Here is an 18,447-nt window from a genome sequence, read left to right on the forward strand (position 1 = left end):
TTCCCTTTTTCCAGGCCAGCCTTAAGTCAAATTTAGTGACTGAAAACAACATTAGCCTTATTGACTCTTTTATCAGTATCCCATTTGTTGGTGGGGAGAGACATCCCAGCTTCTCATGAATAATAAATAAGGCTGATCATACTTTAAAATTACAACGATGAAGGGGGAGAGCAGAGCAGTGGCAGCGATTTCCATGGGAAGGTGGGCAGTGATGAGGTCTGAGACCTTTATCCCCTGTGGCTGAGTTTAAATCTTGTTCTGAGCTTCACAACAGATCCACCCATTCTCAACCAGCCCAGGCTGCCACCAGGGCCCCAGCCACACAGACCGCAGCAGAGCCCCACAGCAATCCTCCCCCTATCCCACAGGCTGTGGACAGTGTGCTGAATTCACAACTCCTAAATAAACCACCACGAAGCCCCAGTGGTTTGCAGCCCAGACTGTCCCGTGGTCAAACTTTTCACCAGGGTAGCGGGACACAGGATCACAGAACAGCTGGGTTGGAAGGGACCTTCCATCCCCAATGGCCACAGCACTTTCATCTGCCTTCAGCACTTACGATCTTCTGTTCCCTGTGCGCTGTGTCCTTCCCTTGCAAGGCAGATGCACGTCAGCCTACATAAAGCTTTGAGGAACAGAGGCAAATCATTTACCTCTGGTTCCTAACCAGTAGCATTTCCATTTAATTTCCTAGCTCCTTATTGTAATCACCCTCTACATAATTTCAATCAAATCATATCCATCAATTTGACCAGCCCAAAGCTTAACGATGGGAAAACTTTCGTGTGTGTTCCCAAATGCAGTAAATAATAGCAAATTGTAGCTTGCATCACTTATCTGACCCGTGCTCACTCTTCGTTAATAATCTTCTGATCCAGAAGTGACTCACTGCATAAATTTATCTCAGAGAAAAACTCTCTGGGGCAGGTAAAGCTGTCACACAAATCCTCATGCGAAAGTAAACTATAAAATGAGAGGCTCATTCACTTTAAAATATAGGCAAAAGAAGAAGTCATATCTCCAACATACATCTCTGTTTCCCTTTATACACCTGGCTTGTACTTCCCTCTTCACACTTAAGCCACGTGTACTTCTACATTTTGATAGCCAGCTTGATAGACTCACTTAAGAAAAAGAGCTCCTCAGCTCTCAGGTCCTGCCCCCAGCCAAACAAGGTTTTTGCAGCAGGTGCACAGGCTGTGCCAATGGCTTCCACCAGCTCTCTAAGCAGGCACGTTGTGCTGGCAGTGTGTCCATGCACCACTCAGCACAGTGAGGACAAACTCACAGCATCGTTATCTAGATTAGTCAACTTAAGGCAAAAGAAATCTTATTGGAAATATTTATTGGGAAAAAGAGGGAATGTGCAGAGTCTGACCCACAGCCTGAACAGCATCTCTAGGCAACCTGTGCCAGTGCCTCACAACCCTCAATGTAAAAGACCTTCTTCTTATATCCAACCTAATCATCTCTCACCCTATTGCTGTTACCTTGGAGAAGAGGCTGACCTCACCACCACCATCTCCTTTCAGGGAGCTGTAGATCCACCCACTGACAATTCAGGGTCAGACACTAAGCTGCACTTGGAGATGCTCTCCTAAGTTTTTCCATCCTGCTAATGGCAAGCTGGTGGAGGGAATGGAACACATGAAGAACCACATACTGCTTACACTCATAGCTGCCCTTGATACCAGGAGAGAGACATCCTCACTGGGTGTGCTGTGTCACATAAATCACATGGAAAGAAGTCCAGGCAGTGCTACACTGCAGTGTAGACATGGCCCTGGGACATGAGGATGCACCCCAAAGGACTACTGTCATCTCTGTCCTTTCCATTGGCCCCACAGGCTTTGACAAGCATGGGATGCAGAGGTGAAAACAGACCTGATCTGCATTTGGATGCGTCCTCTCCTCCCAAGGCTGCAAATCACCATCCAAGCTATCTTATGAGGAACAGGCACAGAAGAGAAGCTACAGATGACAGCCAGACCTCACTACGTACAGCCCCATGAGCAGGGCTGACCAACATACAGCCCATCAGTGTGGGCTGAGCCTCAACTCTGCTTTGTGTCTGAGAAATACATGGCAAGCTGGGCAGGATGCTGGCACCTCTACTGGAGATGATGCTCCTCGAGGGCAGCCCAGCACCAGCAGAGAAATCAGTGCACTGAGCAGTGCAACAGCCTCAGGTCCCAGCTGTGCCTGCAGCCCTGCTGCTGCCACCAGCACGGAGCTGATCGGGCTCTGCAGGAGCACAGCAGCCCACTGCCAGCAACAGGGAGTGCTGCTGCTTTACGGGTAATGAGAAAGCTGGGAATAGCAAGGAAGAGGAGAGATTATTAGATAATAAATTATCAACGCACCAAAATCTACTCTGTACATATTTTTCCCCCCTTACAGCTTCCCTAACGTCCTGGGAAAGTGACAATTACACAATTTAAGGAGGTTACTTTTATTAAAATCCTTTTTTTATGACTTTGCTTTTAATATACGGCTGAGATAAAGCATCTGATTAGAGGAAGGTCGCAAAATAAAATATTTAACGCTCACGGAAGAAGCAATTTGTTCTTCCCCCACACGCAACAGCAGCAAGGCAGGCAATGAAGGCTGACAAGCAATTAATGAGTTGCATTCACTCTCACACACCACACGTGCCACCAGCACCCAGGTTTGAGGCAGGGTTGGCAGTTCCCATAGGCTGAGTACTGAATGCTCCCACCTGGGAACCTCCATGTGTTCTGCCCCACATTGCTCCCCTCAGTTTCCTTGGATGGTGGCAAGTCCCAAGAGCCTTGCAGTGAAGATGAATGGGGAGCAATGTGTGTTTTTATGAGACGGAGCGCTCTTGCACGGCCAGAGGTAAGAGGCCAGCACACTGCACAATGGCCTTGTCAAGCCACCTGGATTAATTTAATAATAATGGCTTCCAAATGCTCCTATGTGGCAGACAGTGAATCCTTCCTAAACGCTGCTTGCGGTGTGCTGTGAAGCAGAGAAAAAAGTGCATGGATTGTTAACTGCACCACAGGTGAGAAATAATAGCACCACGCTCTCAGAGCCATGTACAAACACTGCCTAATTGCTGCTTGTTAACACCCCTATGAGCCAGGCACATACTTCTATCGCCCACAACCATAAAAATAAAAAGGGATTGGTGTCCCAGGGGAATTTGAAGTAATTAAATTCTCTTAGCATCAAATCCTTATAGCATCCCACCTGGAGTTGGAAGAGCCCAAGCAGGCAGCATCCCAGCCCACGTTGCAGCAGGATGGAGATGGGGAGAGTGCTGCATGGGGTGGATGTAGTTACCTCATGGGGTCTGAGCTCCCAGGTGGGAACTGTGAGCTCTCCCCTGGCATGGCTGGGTCAGAAAATGTGCTGCCAGGTGACACTGCAAAGGGCTGATGGAGCCCTGGGCAGTCTGATCTACTGGTTGGTAACCCTGCACATGGCAGGGGGTTGGAACTAAATAATCTTTAAGGTCCCTCCCAACTCAAACCATTCTATGATTCTATGAAACAAAACTTCACCGTGAGCCAAGGGGCCCTGCAAGGCTCAGCCTGGTAGAATTAGCAGGCTGAACGATGCTGCAAATCACTTTTGAGTTGCAGAGGTAATGTAGTGGCAGGAATGGAGACAGTCATCATACTTGAAACAATAGGGCATGTGTTTTAATTTCAAAGGGCTGAAAATAAAAAGTCATCTCACAGCCATGTTTTCTAGTCAGCATTTGACTTGTTAACTCCTGCTGCGAGCACAGCCCTGAGTTATGGGTGCTGTGAGCTGCTGCCAGATATGACCTCCACTGTGCCTAGGCTAGAAATGCATGACCAGCACATCCCAAAGCAACCCGTCTCAGAGCAGAACAAAAGTCATTGGTGGTGGGGAAGAAAACCTTGGGGGGGCTGGAGTTATGTGTAGCTAAGGAAAAATGCATTATCTCTGCCCAAGGAGAAAGAAGGATTGTGGTACTGAGGGACACAGTTAGTGGGCATGGTGGGATGGGTTGATGGTTGGACTTGATGATCTTAGTCATCTTTTCCAGCCTTGGGGACTCTATGATTAGATCATTTGGCTGAAGACAATCACATTTGGAAATAACATGGACACTTAGCCATGTATCTCCTAGCCCTATTGCCACCGCTGAACTTGCTCAAAGCATTGCTTTTTAACAGGGCCACAAAGAGCTCCCTGTGCGCCTTGAAGGGGCATTAAAAAGTATTTTCACATAATAATCAGACTTAATCTCTAAGTTTTGTTGAAGTCACTTTCCCAGGGCCTTGGGCAAAAATCAATCTTAAAAGCGTTAGGAAGCTGTACTGTGGTACTTAGATAATTTATTATTCCATAACTGTGGGTCTTAATCTAATTATAGATCATATCTAGGATTTGCTTCAACATCTATTTATTCTTCTATTTTTGCTTGCAAACATTCACAAAGAAATGACATTGTAAGCGGAGGAGATGGGAACCATGCTGTGCTCTTCCTGCCACTCTCCCATACTCTCAGTTAACAAAGACCAGGAAACAAGAGAAGAGCAGCAACAGACAAAATTTCCTTCTTTCGCAGTGGGACTGAGCAGTTCCCAGCACAAAGCCTCCCTCCAGCCATGCCAACCACAGCCAGCTCTGCTGCCCTGCTGCACAAAGCCATCTTCCCTACGGGCCAGCCATCCTAAAGGCTCCCAGCAATCAAGGCAGGATTCTCTTCCCCATTTAATTGCCTCAGCTAAGCCAGGGTGTTTGGTTTCCTTTAGGTCCACTCCCTCATAAGGGAATTAACCTGCTTCTGTCTGCTCCATGCAGCACCCGTTGCACACAAGCTCTCCTCCAACTGAGAAATTCAGGTCCAAACCAACTGAGATATTTGCAGAACTTTAGAAGCCATAGGAAAACCTTCTCAACTTCAGCCTACAGGGAGAAACCAAACCACCAGCACTTCCCAGGAGACCATCACATCCCAGCCTTCCCTTTGAGCATCCATGTGGTTTGCACTGCCCGAAGGCAATGCATTGAGCTGACATCATTTGCCATGGCCTGCAGCATGGGGATGCTGCTTACCCCAGAACTGCACAAATCAATCACAGCACACCTGGGGGCAAACCCATCTGAATGTGGTACCTCATCCCCTCATCCTCTCCACACCTTGGTGGAATCCCGTTGACAGCACACAATTCATTTGTTTAAAGAAGCCTGTCAGGAGCCTGAAATAAACACCTAAGATGCAAAAAGTGCTAATAGAAATAAATAGCAATCTCGTGGCATGTATTAACATTAAATCACTGAGGCAGCATGAAAACAAACTTAGCCGCTTACTTTGTTCCACAGTGACCCCACCCGCGTTGATTTTCTTCTTCTGCTAGAAGCTGTTAGCATGTAAGGGATACAAAGATCAATTCCACCCAGGCAGCTGCCTGCAAAGATTCAGGAAGAGCCAAATGATGACAGCAAGAGCTGGGGAGGGAGCTGCATGTTTAGGAAAGGATCCAGACCTGCTTGCTCTACCTGCAAGCACAGCTGGGGGCAGGAAAATAAATCACCTTTTGAGGCTTTTTAAGGCAATGACATGAACTGATTGAGTAGGGCATGCCTGGTTCCTGGCCAAAGCCATGGCTTGGTTTGGAAAGGTTTTGCAGACTTCTTTGGAACGGTGGTGTTTTCTAAGAACAGGTCTGAGAGACTGAGTTGGCCTTTTTGAAAACAGTAATTCAGGTTTCTTCCTGCTTATTGTTTTCAGAAGCAAAATTGCTCTGGAGTGCAAAAACTACACAACAGCTGCTTCTGAACCCCCAGGTCTGGGCAACGAGTGAAGAAAATCAACGTCAAAAAACTCAACATCAACACAGGCTTCATCTGAGGAAAGCTAGTATCCTCTTGTGGACACGCAGCCTTGAAAGCCTTTCCTCTCACATCACGAGCAGATTTTAAAACCAACAACAACAAGAAAAAAACAAGCAAAGCACTCCTGGGAGGGCAGCCTTCCTGTAAACATGGCAGAAGATGACCCACTACCTTCGTGCATTGCTCTCCCCCTCTCGCACAAGGCATGCACAGCAAGCGAGGCTCAGCAGTGTTTTCCTGCAGCTCTTGGATGCCACCCTTGGGTACTCGGAAGAAGAAGGCATCGAGCCTTTGCTTTCACTCCACTTGTCCTCTGCTTGCCCAGCAGGAAGCTCACTGGGACTCTTCACATTTTCCACCCTCAACACCTTTTGCAGTTTTAGAGCAGATACACGCCGTGTCTGCACCTCTTTTGTGCGTCTTTGGAGGTACAGTGCAGTTCAGCGCACATCACCGGGTTTCCTCTCCCCACCATCCCTGGGCAAGGAGAGACTTCAGGAAGAAGAGAAAGAAATGAGGCTCAGGAAGAGCACAGCAACAGGAAAACCTGCTGCATTGCTGAGTTTGCCCGTGTCCCTATAGCACATCCTTCTTCAGACCCCTGCTCTCTCTATGGAGGAGCATGTGTCCCATTTTCTATATTAACTGTCAGTATGGTATTATCTGAGTAATCATGAAAAATGAAACCATAACTCATCTGCTTCATGCAAAGGCCTTTGGCCTCCTCTCAGCTCACTGCTGAATTGAAATCTGCTGGGGCTGTGAGGCTGTATGGCACCAGAGAAATGAATGGTACTGCTATGGAGGTATTGCTCCATTCCCTGAAGAACTCAGGAGCTGTGGGTTATAACAACAGCCCTTGGTCCTCTTAGCTTGGAAGAGAACACCCAGACTGTGCCCAAACTGATAGTGCTGCAGACTGGAAGCAGCCTCAGTCATATCAGAAAGCAGAAATCTGTAGCAAGGGTTCTTTGTCCATTTTACAAGCACCTTTGACTACATGACTTAGTTCTGGCTCTGTGGGCACTGCTATAAAGGCACTCATAGCATCTTATGCAATTTTTATCAAAAGAATACCTAAATCCACACACACATAACTTGGAAGCGTCCCTTTTTGTGAATGCTCTTCAGATCAGCTCCCATCTATCCTTAACTAACCATGCACACTAAAATAACCACACACTGAACTACTTTTCCCAGTGCTGACTTTGGCAAACAATCAATAATGCTGATACAAGGAACAGAGCTTGACCCAAATCCCCTACAAATAAGGGAAGCTCTCTCTTCAAGCGTAGAAGGACTTGCACATCAGCTCCCCAGCCCTGAGCTGTGCCTGTTAACCAATGGTCATCCCCACCTGTGCTCCTTCCAGCAAAATTCACCCGCCCCTCTCGGATCTTTGCACCCAGCTTTGTGGGGCAGAGATTTCCCCGTGGGCAGGATGCTGCTGTGCAGGCTGAAACCACGAGAAGTTGTCCAAAAAATCTGCTGTGAAAGCAGAGCTGACTGGTGAGTAATCACTGCGCTTCCCTTTGCCATGGGAGTCACATTAATTATCACCAAACGAGAAAGGGCTTTATCCAGCCCTCCTCTGAGTCACTCAGAAAAAAGAAAACTTATTAGCTTCTATTTTCTTCACTGCCTCTCTTCAAAATCTCCTAACAGCTAGAAACCCAGATCGAAAAAATATGACACACTCCAATTTTGCTTGATTTAATTTCCTCAAGCTGACTAATTTAATTGCGGTATTTGCCTGGTACCTTCAGCTCTGCCTCCGTACTGTCTTCCTGTGGCTGAAACCCGCTCCCCAGTCCTATTCCCCAAGCTTAAATCTGCACAGATGTTTCCAAATTTGTATTTGTTAGAGACTAATTACCCTCATTCCCCAATGGATCGTTCCACGGGGATCAGATATTCTGTTTGCGATCACAGATGTAACGCACACACATCATGCAGTTATCTGAAAGAGGTCAGTTAATTAGGTATCACAAAAAGGGATAAATTGTTTGAAGTGAAAGGGAGATTAAAAATGAAATCTGGGTGATTTTTTTAATCTTCTATGTGAGATGAGCTTGAAAGGCAGTGCTGGGAGCAGAGGTATGGGCAGAATTAGCATTCCGCATAGCCACTGAGAACACAGACAACATCAAGGTGAGGCAATATTTTAAAAACCCACAGAACCAAAAAAAGCTTTCAATGAATTTCAGACTTCATCTTTCCCCTTTGTTACAGTTTTCAGCTCAGAAATAAGACTACCTAACGGCGGCAGTGAAACTGTAACTGAAAAGGACTCAATGTGAGGTCATGCACCAAGATAGGTCAGGAGAAGAGGGGCTGGTTTTTTTATTGTGGGCACCTACTGCCTCTCCCAGCCCCATAAATCAGCTCAGTGCCTTTCACCAAGCAAAAGGCAGCAGGGAACAAATGCAAGAGGATCTGACCCAGCACATGGAGCTGAGCATCCTCACCAGAGCCCTGATGCTGGTTGCATGGGTACATATTTCTTGCTTTGGGGCTCTAGTTGGTGCTCAGGGCTTCTCAAGCCCACTGCAAGAGAACATGCTTCTGGCCTTATAAGAAAAAGTTTGCAGCTGTGTGCTCTGTAGTGCTGCTGTATGGGACCTGGGCCAGTCCCACCCTCACTGGTCCCAGTTGTTCCAATATTAGTAAGAACAGTTCATCAAAGGTCTTAGGAGCCTGGCTGCAATACAAATTGAAATTTCTTTCTGCTGATCACCCAATCCTGATGAGGACATCACTGCACCAAGGAGATTAGGATTCTCTATTTATTCAGCTTGGCTTCTGAATACAAACAAGAAGGTGGACATTACTCAGAAGTACATTCATTATTGTTCTGCTGACAGAACAGCCAGCCTGCAAGCTCAGGATGGTCCTGTGAAACCTTCCAGCAGCCATGCTCAGACCCAAACCTTTCCAACCCTGCATCACTGTAACACAGCCCACACCCAGCAGCTCAGTGCCATTCACAAGACGAGTGCCTATGCACACATCCATCTCTGCCTCTCTATTCTCATGTAACCCCCAGGATGCTTCCCTGCGTGCCAAGCCTTAAAAGCTGGACACCACTCCAATGCAGCCAGCACCAGCTGGAGGGCTTAGTGATGCCACCAGGTCACCCCAATGGCTTCCCAGTGCAAACCCTCTCCATGATATCGAGGCTATGTGAAAAGCAAAGGGAAGGAAGGGTGTACATCACAGAAATAACCCTTCCCTTCCTACCTGCAGCTCTTGGTTGATGTCCTGCATAAAGCTGGCCATCCCCCACAGAGTCGGGATTTTTGTTCTAAGTGTAAATTCAGAATCTTTTTACTTTCCTTTGTTAAATGGTGAAATACCTTTCCAAAGGGAAGAAAAGAAATCTTGTGTCAACTGACATGTTTCTCTTCAGTTTGGTCTCTTAACTACTCCTCCCTCTTGCTTTTCTGTATTTTGAAATAAAAGGTTATTTCAAACTAAAAATATCAAAACCTGTCATTCGAATCCAGTCAACTTCCAAATACTGCCTTTTTTTTCTCTGAGAACTTAAATTGTCAAATCAATACAATTACTGCATGCTGCACATGCAGAAAAGCACGACTTCATCAAACAGTGGAGCAACAGCCTGCTGTGTGGCACAAGGGGCCGGGATGGGGCAGGGATGGATGGATCCAGTGGATGTCTGCAAAGCGTAGGAACTGCGAAACACAGATGTAAAGAAAAGTGTTCCTTTCTGCCAATTGCCATTAAGAAATAATGAAATGACATGGCAGCATTTTGTCTCAAGTCTTCTGTTAAAAACTTCATTTCAGAATTGCGGAGTTTCCATTGTCATCTGTCCTACAGCTTTGTTTGTGTTCTCCCAGTTTCTGACATGCCCACCGTACCTTATAATACTTGTTACTGTGGCTGACAAGTTCTACCATGACAGAATGTATGACTTGAAACATTCTTGGCTTTTTACTTATTTATTTCTAAAATATCCAGGACAGCAGATACCAAATACCTCTCCAGAACAAAACATCTCTTGTTTGTTCCAACGAAGCAAGTTGAAGCAAGCTGACACACTGATCAAAGCGTTGCCTGCTTGAGAACTGTCAAACCATTTCACTGCAAACTAAATGGGAAACACTTTGAAACACGGGAAAAATCTGAGGTTTTGTTCAGCAAGCCAGATCCCAGCCATCCCTAATGCAAGCGAGAAAAACATTACCATGATTTGTTTTACAGACTGTCATAGTATACCATTATCAGTGAAATCTGCTCTTCACTATTAACATGGTGTCACAAAATGATAGGCCTTTGATATGGTTCCACATCTCATTCTTATCACTAAATTGGAGAGAGATGGATTTAAAACCCTATTCAATGAATAACAAAATAGTTGAATAGTCACAGACAGAGGGTTATGGTGAAAAGCTCTCTGCCCAGGTGGAGGCCTGTGACGGGAAGCGTCCCCCAGGATTGGTGCTATTCAATATCTTTATCAATGACCTAGGTCCTAGATGATGGGATTGAGTGCACCAAGCTGAGTGGTGCAGCTGATACAGTAGAAGAAAGCAATGTCATACATAGGGACTTGGATGGGCTTGAGAAGTGGGTCAGTCTGAACACGATGAGATACAACAAGGCCAAGTTCTATGTGTTGCATTTGGGTCAGAGTAATCCCAGACATGAGTACGGGCTGAGAGAACTCACTGAGAGCCCTGGGGAAAAGAACCTGAGGCTCTGGTGGACAAAAGCTGGATGTGAGCCTACAGTACATGCTTGCAGCCTGGAAAGTCAACTGCATCCTGGGCTGGGGGTGGCAGCAGGCATGGAGGGGATTGTCCCCATCTTCTCTGCCCACCTGCAGTACTGCATCCAGGCTTGGGGACACAGCACAAGAAGGGTGTTGGTGTGGGTCCAGAGGAGGGCCATGAAGACACACAGAGGGCTGGAGCTGCTCTTCTATAAGGACAGGCTGAGGGAGTTGTTCAGCCTGGAGAAGAGAAGGCTCTAGGAAGACCTCACTGTGACCTTCCACCTCTTGAGGGGAGCTTATTAACAGGAGGGAGAGTGACTTTCTACATGGTCTAGTAGTGACAGAGCAAGGGGAAATATCTTTTAATTTAAAGACGGGAGATTTAGGTTAGATGTCAGAGAGAAATTCTTTATTCAGAGGGCAACGAGACCCTGGCACTACTGCCAGAGCTGTGGGTTTCCCATCCCTGGAGGTGCTTAAGGCTGGGTTGGATGGGAGCCTGGGCAGCCTGAGCTGGGGGTGCAACCAGCCCACAGCAGGGGTTGGAGCTCAGTGCTCTTAAAGGTCCCTTCCAATCCCAGCCAATCTACAAACAATGGACATAGGTTGTAGAAACTGATTCAATGGGTTAAGGATCATAGAAAAGAATAAGACATTCTTGAATTTGTGAAAAAAAAATTAGTCAGGTCAGAATATATATATTGCTATAGAGCTTGTAAGGAACCTGAATAATAGTAATTACAAAAAATAAGTCGTGTTAGTAATAAGACTCTGGCAAAGGGAGGAGTTCCTCCATAACTCAGCAGAGCTCAGCTACCAACTGCCATTGCAAAGGCTAATAATGATCCCCTGTGAAAAGTGACTGGTTCATTTGTACTGATACTTCCACTGCTGCTGGTGAGAAAAAGGCTAGAATTCTGACTACAGGGGTGAAGCAATAATTTGGAAGATTTATATAAATTACATGTTTGCAAATCAGCTGGGTCTGCAGAGATTCACTGCCAGGTACTTAGAGGTGGTGGAGGCAATCTCAGGGCTGTTAGCACTTATCATTGAAAACTCAGGGACTGCAGTTGGTCCCAGAAGAATGGAGAACAGCAAACATAGCAGGGAATTACAGGCCAGTCAACTTAGCTTCAATTCCCAGAAAAAATATTGGAACAAATCATCAAACAAGTGCTTTGCAAGCACCTGAATGGTAACCAGGCAGCAAGGAATGGCCAATGTGGATTTGTCAAGAACAAATCATGTCAGGTCCACCAGATGTTTTTTCTATGACAAGGCAGCAGGGCTCACAGAGAGGACAGGTAGTGCTGTTGGATATATCAGTGTGCACTGGGTAATTATTTGGCCTGGGCCAATATTATCCATTATTTTCACTATTTGACCTAGGGTGATACTAAGTCTGTAGATGACTTTATCTGGAGCAAAGCCATGAGCAAATTGGAGACAACGAGCATGTGAACACAACTTAATAAACAAGAGTTCATATCTGAATTGCAGCAGCATGCATCCAGGCTACACATCAATAAAGCCTGCTGAATCAGAGGGGGAGCAGAGCACCAGAACCAACTGTCCAAGGAGGATGCCAAACTTCCATCCCTGCACCCTGCTGCTGCCCAGCAAGTCACAAAGATGCTCCTCAATTTTTAATAGTTTTTCCTAAGGAAAAAAAGTCTTGAAAGAAGTACCACAGTCATTGCTATCAGTGACTCAAGAAATTATTAGACCTGTGAACACAGTTTAATTCTCTATGGTGTGTTCTGCTGCATGGAGGGAATCGTTCTGGTGCCTAATGAAGATGGTACTAAACAGAAAATAAGATATGCTTCCAAAACGGCCACAATAATCTGAGTGCATTTAAGAAGAAAAGCAGAACACTAACATTTTCTACTCTGCTTTCCAAATAAATAAAGCTTTGGGCCAATAATGATGCACTTGTGATTTGCACAGCGAGTCAAAGACGTCCATTTCCATTTCACATTGATTTCCCTCAAATATCACCTACAGATTTGTGCCCTTGGAGGAACAACAAGGATGCTCATCTCACCCCAAAGGCAGCAGTGCTTGCACAGCCCCAAGAGCAGCACCAACAGAGCCTGCATGCAACGCTAAGCAGAACAGACACAGCGCTGCTGCCCTTCTGAGCCTGTAGGCAGCCCTAAACAAAAAACCCCAAGAAATGGTAGCTCCCATTCACGCACATGTGAGTGGCTCAGCACAGAGCAAGGCAGAGTAGATCTGAGCCCAGGGAAGGAGAAAAGTGCTACGGTTCATCTCCATTCTCCTACAGCTTCCCCAGCTCCTCTTATTACAACTGCCTGGAGTTCGTGTAAGGTACAATTTAGACTCTTGTTGGCTGTGTTGCTTATTAATAATTAACATACCTAGGACAATATATCAGACATTTAAAATAGTGCAATCTCTACATCTTTATAGCATTTCAAAATTGATAGCCCGTTTTAAACACAATGGAAACCTGAACAAGAGTAACAACTGACATACTTCGCTGTTTCATCCATTTTTAATTACCAGGAACACCAGGCCAAGTTTGCAATACTTTTAGAAGATTTTTATACATTGTCACAAGCATCTAAATTATTGATGTGCAACACATTTTATTAAGCATAGCATTTCATGGGCACCAAGTTTGGTGGATGTAATTCCTCTGAGATTGAGTTGCCAGCACAGGAGGGGGAACCTCCAAAAACAGCTCCTGAATAGAGAGGAAGAATCACAGAATGGCCTGGGTTGAAAAGGACCACAGTGATCAACCAGTTCCAACCCCCTGCTATGTGCAGGTCACCAACCACCAGACCAGGCTGCCCAGAGCCACATCCAGCCTGGCCTTGGATGCCTGCAGGGATGGGGCATCCACAGCCTCCTTGGGCAACCTGCTCCAAGAAGTGAGGAGAGAGACTGATTCTGCACTGTCGTTGCTATAGCACTGCAATTAGATCTCGCCTTTAGACACCATTCACTGCTGCTTCCTTAGCCAGCATTGCCTGCTGCACCCATATGCATTAACACAAGCACAGATACCTTCATTCCTGCAGTCTGAATTCTTCCTTTTTTTTCTTTTTGCAATGATAAACAAGGCTAAAAGGATGTCTTTATTCACTAAATTGTTTATTTTTTTCTTGTGCCAATCTATTTGCACCAAATCTGGAAGAGAATGCAAATGCACAAATCAGCATTTCACAGAGCTTTCTATTAGAGGCTCTTTGTGTGTGCTAGGTAATAAAAATATTTGTATTAAAACATGCTTCGCATTTAAATCTGATTTACCAAACAAAAGAAGAATGACATGCACTCACTTAAATTGAACTGATTGGCCCCAGTTACTGGAAATAAATCGACCAACATGTTAGAGCTAACTGGTATAACCTTCTTGCATCGGAGTTTTATACAGAGACTGCAGAAATAAAAAAACACTTGCCTGGTTTGGGGAGATTGCTGTCGGTTGGTTTTTACTATGATTTAAAAGAAAAATAAATCTGATCGCTTGAAAGCCATCTATTTTTATCTGCTCCATCTTTTGGAGATATCTTTGCAGACAGAACATACATGGGGCTCTCAGGACAAGATACAACACCCACAGCAGGATGGTTTGGGTGCTCACTCAGCACATTAGCCCAGGATCATAGAATCATTATGATTGGAAAAGACCACTGAGATCATCTCGTCTCATCCACTCCAACCATCAGCCCATGGGGATGAGAGCAGACAACTCCCAGGAGCCAGGCAGCAGCTTATTTGTGCCCAGCCCAGACTGCAGAGAGCCCTGGTGTTGGGTGACACTCCCATGTTTTGTGCTACAACCATGACCAAAAGCCTTGTTGTGCTGAGACAGACCTGTGCTTTCAAAGCTGAACACAGGTGGCATCACCTCTCAGACACCAGGAGATAAAGCTTTGCCTTCATCCAAAAGCCACAACCACTGTGTTGATGCATTATTATAGCATAGGACCAGGAATAACGATGCCAAATCACTGGTGATTTTTGAAGTCCCAGCTTTTCTGTCACCATCCTGTTGCTGGCTTTAAGACACAGGGTTGAAACATGAAGCTTTTTGGCCAAATCAACAATTTACACCCATACTCACACAAAGGAACTTCAAGTCTTCCTTCTGCTCATCTTCCAGGAATCACTGGAAGCACATGTGTACACAGCACTGCGGGAATGAAGGGTGACCTCAGGAATCAGCACTGGTTGTCTTTGAAGAGAAAATTAAGTGGACAGGCCAGCACATCGGTTTGGACATGAGTAATTAATTTATTAGTGCCCTTTCATGCTACGCTCACAAAAGCAAGGCTGGATGGAGCTCAGGCATAGCCTATGCACAGGACTGGTTAGATGTTAGGAAGCCTGGGCTGGGGACCAGTCCTGCCTAGAAATTAATGATTTGTGGTGATTCTAAGTGTCCCCTCCCCCACTGCTTGGCTTCGTGCCCACAGCAGCACCAACAGCCCTGGTTGGTGTGAAGGCACCACCTCAACCTCAAGGCAGGGAAGAGAGCTCACACAATGTAATTCATGTAGGTGGAAGAAAAACAACAGGACCACAGCTCAAAACACAGGGTGCATCCTCCAAGAGATGGCCAGGAAGCAGCATCATTAGGTGGGAAATGCAGGCTGCTCTGTGCCAGGGACATGCATATTCCATGACCTTCCCCATCCCTGTTACTTCCACCCTCCAAGCACACACACTGAAGGATTTCCCCTCCCCACTCCCACTGCAGGACACAGGAACAGCACCAAGGAGCCATTCAGTTCCTTGCAGACCCTAGAATGAAGTAGAAGGAACTGGAGCCTCCCTTGAGATGGAAAAAAAAAAAAAAAAAAAAAGCGTTCATTTCCTTTGCAAGGCACAACTGAGCAAGAGGAATTTATCTTTTCCATTTTAATCAAGTGAATGGAGAATGCACCTCCTGCCCCAGCCCTGCAGGCAGCCACTCCTCCCTGTGACCCTGAGCCCTGCACCTCCTTTGACATACACACATACACCTCCCCCACAGGGAGACAAAAAAAACAACCTGCAGAGGTGCCCAACAGCCAGGCAGTGCATTGCTCTCTGCTCCCAGCCCTGTTCCCCAAGAGATGGGCTGCAGCTCTCCTGGGGGGGTGAGGAAGGGATCAGCAGAGAGGCTCAGTGAGGAGCCTCGTGCTGTGCCTTTGTTTGCATTTTCCTCCTTAGCAAGAAGCAAGCAAGCAGCAGGGAGTAGATGATACAGAAGAGCTTAAACCAGTAACACCAACAAATGCTCCGTATCAGCTGGTATGCAGTGACAGTGCACATCCTGATGTCTTCATCAACAGCTGTTCAGCAGCAGAGCTCCAGCATCCCTCTGTGCCACCAAGAGCTGGGATTTGGGCACCAGTGGAAAGTTACCACAAGAAATCCACACAAAACCCAGGGCTTGAAACACCACCAGGGTCACAACAGACACAGACAGCATCCACAGAAGACACACACGTGGAATACCAAGTCCCAGAGCTCTCACTGGGCTATGCAAGAAGAAAAAATTATTACCCCTATTTGCTTATATACAGATTGCAGTCTGTGCTCATTAGACAGCCCTGCACCTCTACTCAGCCATAGCACATTAAATGCAAATAAAAGAGGAATAGGCAGCACTGCAGCTAACAGCCTCACCGAGCACTGCTACACGAGCTCTGCTGCAGGCTGATGCTGCACAGCTCCCTTAGCCTGCCCCATCCCTGGTTTTAGAGCTGCAAACAAAAGCCATGCAAATCATTACTGCCCACACCACTGTCAGCAACAGCACTGTCCTCTATTGGGTTTTCCTTATTTATGGCTGACAAGGAAGAACAAGAGAATGGGCTGTTGTCACTGAGCCTTCATGGCATCCTCAACGATGCTGCTTTGCAAAGTTTCCAGCTTGAAGATACACCACCCTGGGAAGCTGATAGCATTGCACCAGAAGCACAGAGGTCCTCAGTGCAGCAGGCCTGGAAAAGGGTTCTGGGGAGACCTTGCTGTGGTCTTCCAGCATTTAAAGGGGAACGTTATTCACATGGACTGTGATAGTGGTAGGACAAGGGGGAACAATCCTACAGCTCTGACATTACCACTCGTTTCTGTAATTATTTTATTAACAATAGTTTTCCTGATTAATATAGAAACAAGGAGATCATTTTGAAATATTGTTTTTTCTTCCTCCTTTGAAAACCCCATCTCTCAATCTGGCTGGCTATGCCTGTTTGAAAGACCTTTCTTTCCTTGAATTAAAGCCTCCTCTATAGATTCCAATAGATACATCTCCACGGCTCAGGTGAGCCAAGAGCAGAAATAACCCCAAGGTTCTGTAGCAAAGTAACCACGCTGCATTTTGCTCTATGCTCCCAGAGAGGCAAGAAATAGCCTCAACTAAACTCAGGGAATGGAAGGCAGCATCTGACAGTGCTAAAAAACACCAAAGTACTAGAGAGGGTTTCTCCTGTATAAGGCATTGCCCATCTATGGCATCTGCAGAGTAAGGATTGCTGCAGGCAGTGGGGAGGCAGCACACTGCAGGGCAGAGGGGATTCAGGTGCTCTCAGGCAGCCCACTTTGGGCTCTGTCTTGCAGAAGTTCCATTTGGAATGCGATATTCAGAAGGTGTATCTTGGTGCTAGAATAACATTACATATATTGCTATAGGCGGAAGACAATCTGTGGGTTGGGGGAAACTGTGCTCAGCTCCTCTCTTCAGCTCTGACCACATCACTCTGAAGTTTACATCACCCCATGTACTGGTTATAAAGGCAATTCACTCTCCTACCTGCTATGGATTTTGTGAGCACAAAGACAAGCAGTGAGGAACTCAAACACATGGGTACTCAGCGATTATTTAGGGCCATGAACTCTACTAGATAGCTCCAAAAAAAACCATCAAATTTTGCTCAGAGACCTAACATCAGCAGAGCACTAAGGTGAGCAATGATCAGCCCCAGTTCACAGAAAACTACCAGCAGAAACATGCTGGTAACAGCAGCCAGTGAGCTATCACAAACACTGAAGGGCTTACAGTCGTTTTAACACTGCTTATGCAAAAACAAAGAAGGGCTTGAAGAACAATCTATACAAATCCAATGAACAAACAGTTTCTCCCTCGTCTTGGCAATGGCTATTCCTCCATAAAATAAGCTGTGCTAAATAAGCCTTACCACATGTAATGCTATAATAGGATGGAAAGTACCACGATAATAGCAGGGTAGCAAAGTCTTTCATTGCCACAAATGAGAACAAGCACAAAATCAGCAGCCACAGAGGCAGAAGTAGACATAAAGAGCTACTTACCTTTGGAAGGCCTCAGGTAGGCAGGGATCTCTGGCAAAAGATACCCTCACCTCTGCTTCCAGCCCTTAAATGAGGTCTGGGAAGGGGTGGATCCTCACTCCAGCCCTTCCAGTCACTCAGCTGCATTGCATACAGCTGAGCTCCCCTGGGTTGGCCCTGCCTTCCCACCAGGTGCTCCATCACTGGTTCAGGCTGTGACTCAGTGTCTCCACTACACCACCGTCCTTGGCCTTTGCAATAACATATCTGAAGTGACCACACAGTACAGTAAGCTTTTTCCAAGATCTGCAGCCAGAGGATGAGCAGATCAACCAACCTCCTGGTTTAATTTTGTTTCTAACACCACCTTCTATCTGAAAAGAGCCTCTTACCCTCTTACCCTGGATGGCTTCAGCATCACTCATCCCACGGCCACCAGCAGCTCCATGAGCTCCCCGCTGAGTTCAGCCCCTGCTCACAGCTGGATGAGTGGGACTGGGGCTGTTTGGGGTTGCACTCAGTACCAACCCGTGTGCCACAGGAAACCAAGATGCCAGGATCTACCTGCACCACGCAGCCTGCAG

At 46.3% G+C, this 18,447-nt stretch overlaps 1 protein-coding gene across 19 annotated transcripts in view; it reads right to left on the reverse strand.

Moving 5' to 3' along the window:
• The window catches only part of LOC116235146 (uncharacterized), a 98,921-nt gene that overhangs the window by 73,000 nt on the left and 7,474 nt on the right, over nt 1-18,447 (reverse strand). For 13 of the 19 annotated variants that reach the window (XR_016471896.1, XR_016471894.1, XR_016471897.1 and 10 more), the window contains exon 3: nt 18,256-18,441. The exons of 3 other annotated variants lie outside the window; for them this stretch is intronic. The gene's annotated coding sequence lies outside the window, so the exon portion shown is untranslated. The remainder of the gene's footprint in view (nt 1-18,255; nt 18,442-18,447) is intronic. 3 more of the 19 variants (XR_016471899.1, XR_016471892.1, XR_016471908.1) reach the window with 1 other exon arrangement.

This window comes from Phasianus colchicus, chromosome 17, assembly GCF_987193195.1.
Source record: "Phasianus colchicus chromosome 17, bPhaCol1.hap1.1, whole genome shotgun sequence".
In the NCBI taxonomy this organism is placed as follows: domain Eukaryota; kingdom Metazoa; phylum Chordata; class Aves; order Galliformes; family Phasianidae; genus Phasianus; species Phasianus colchicus.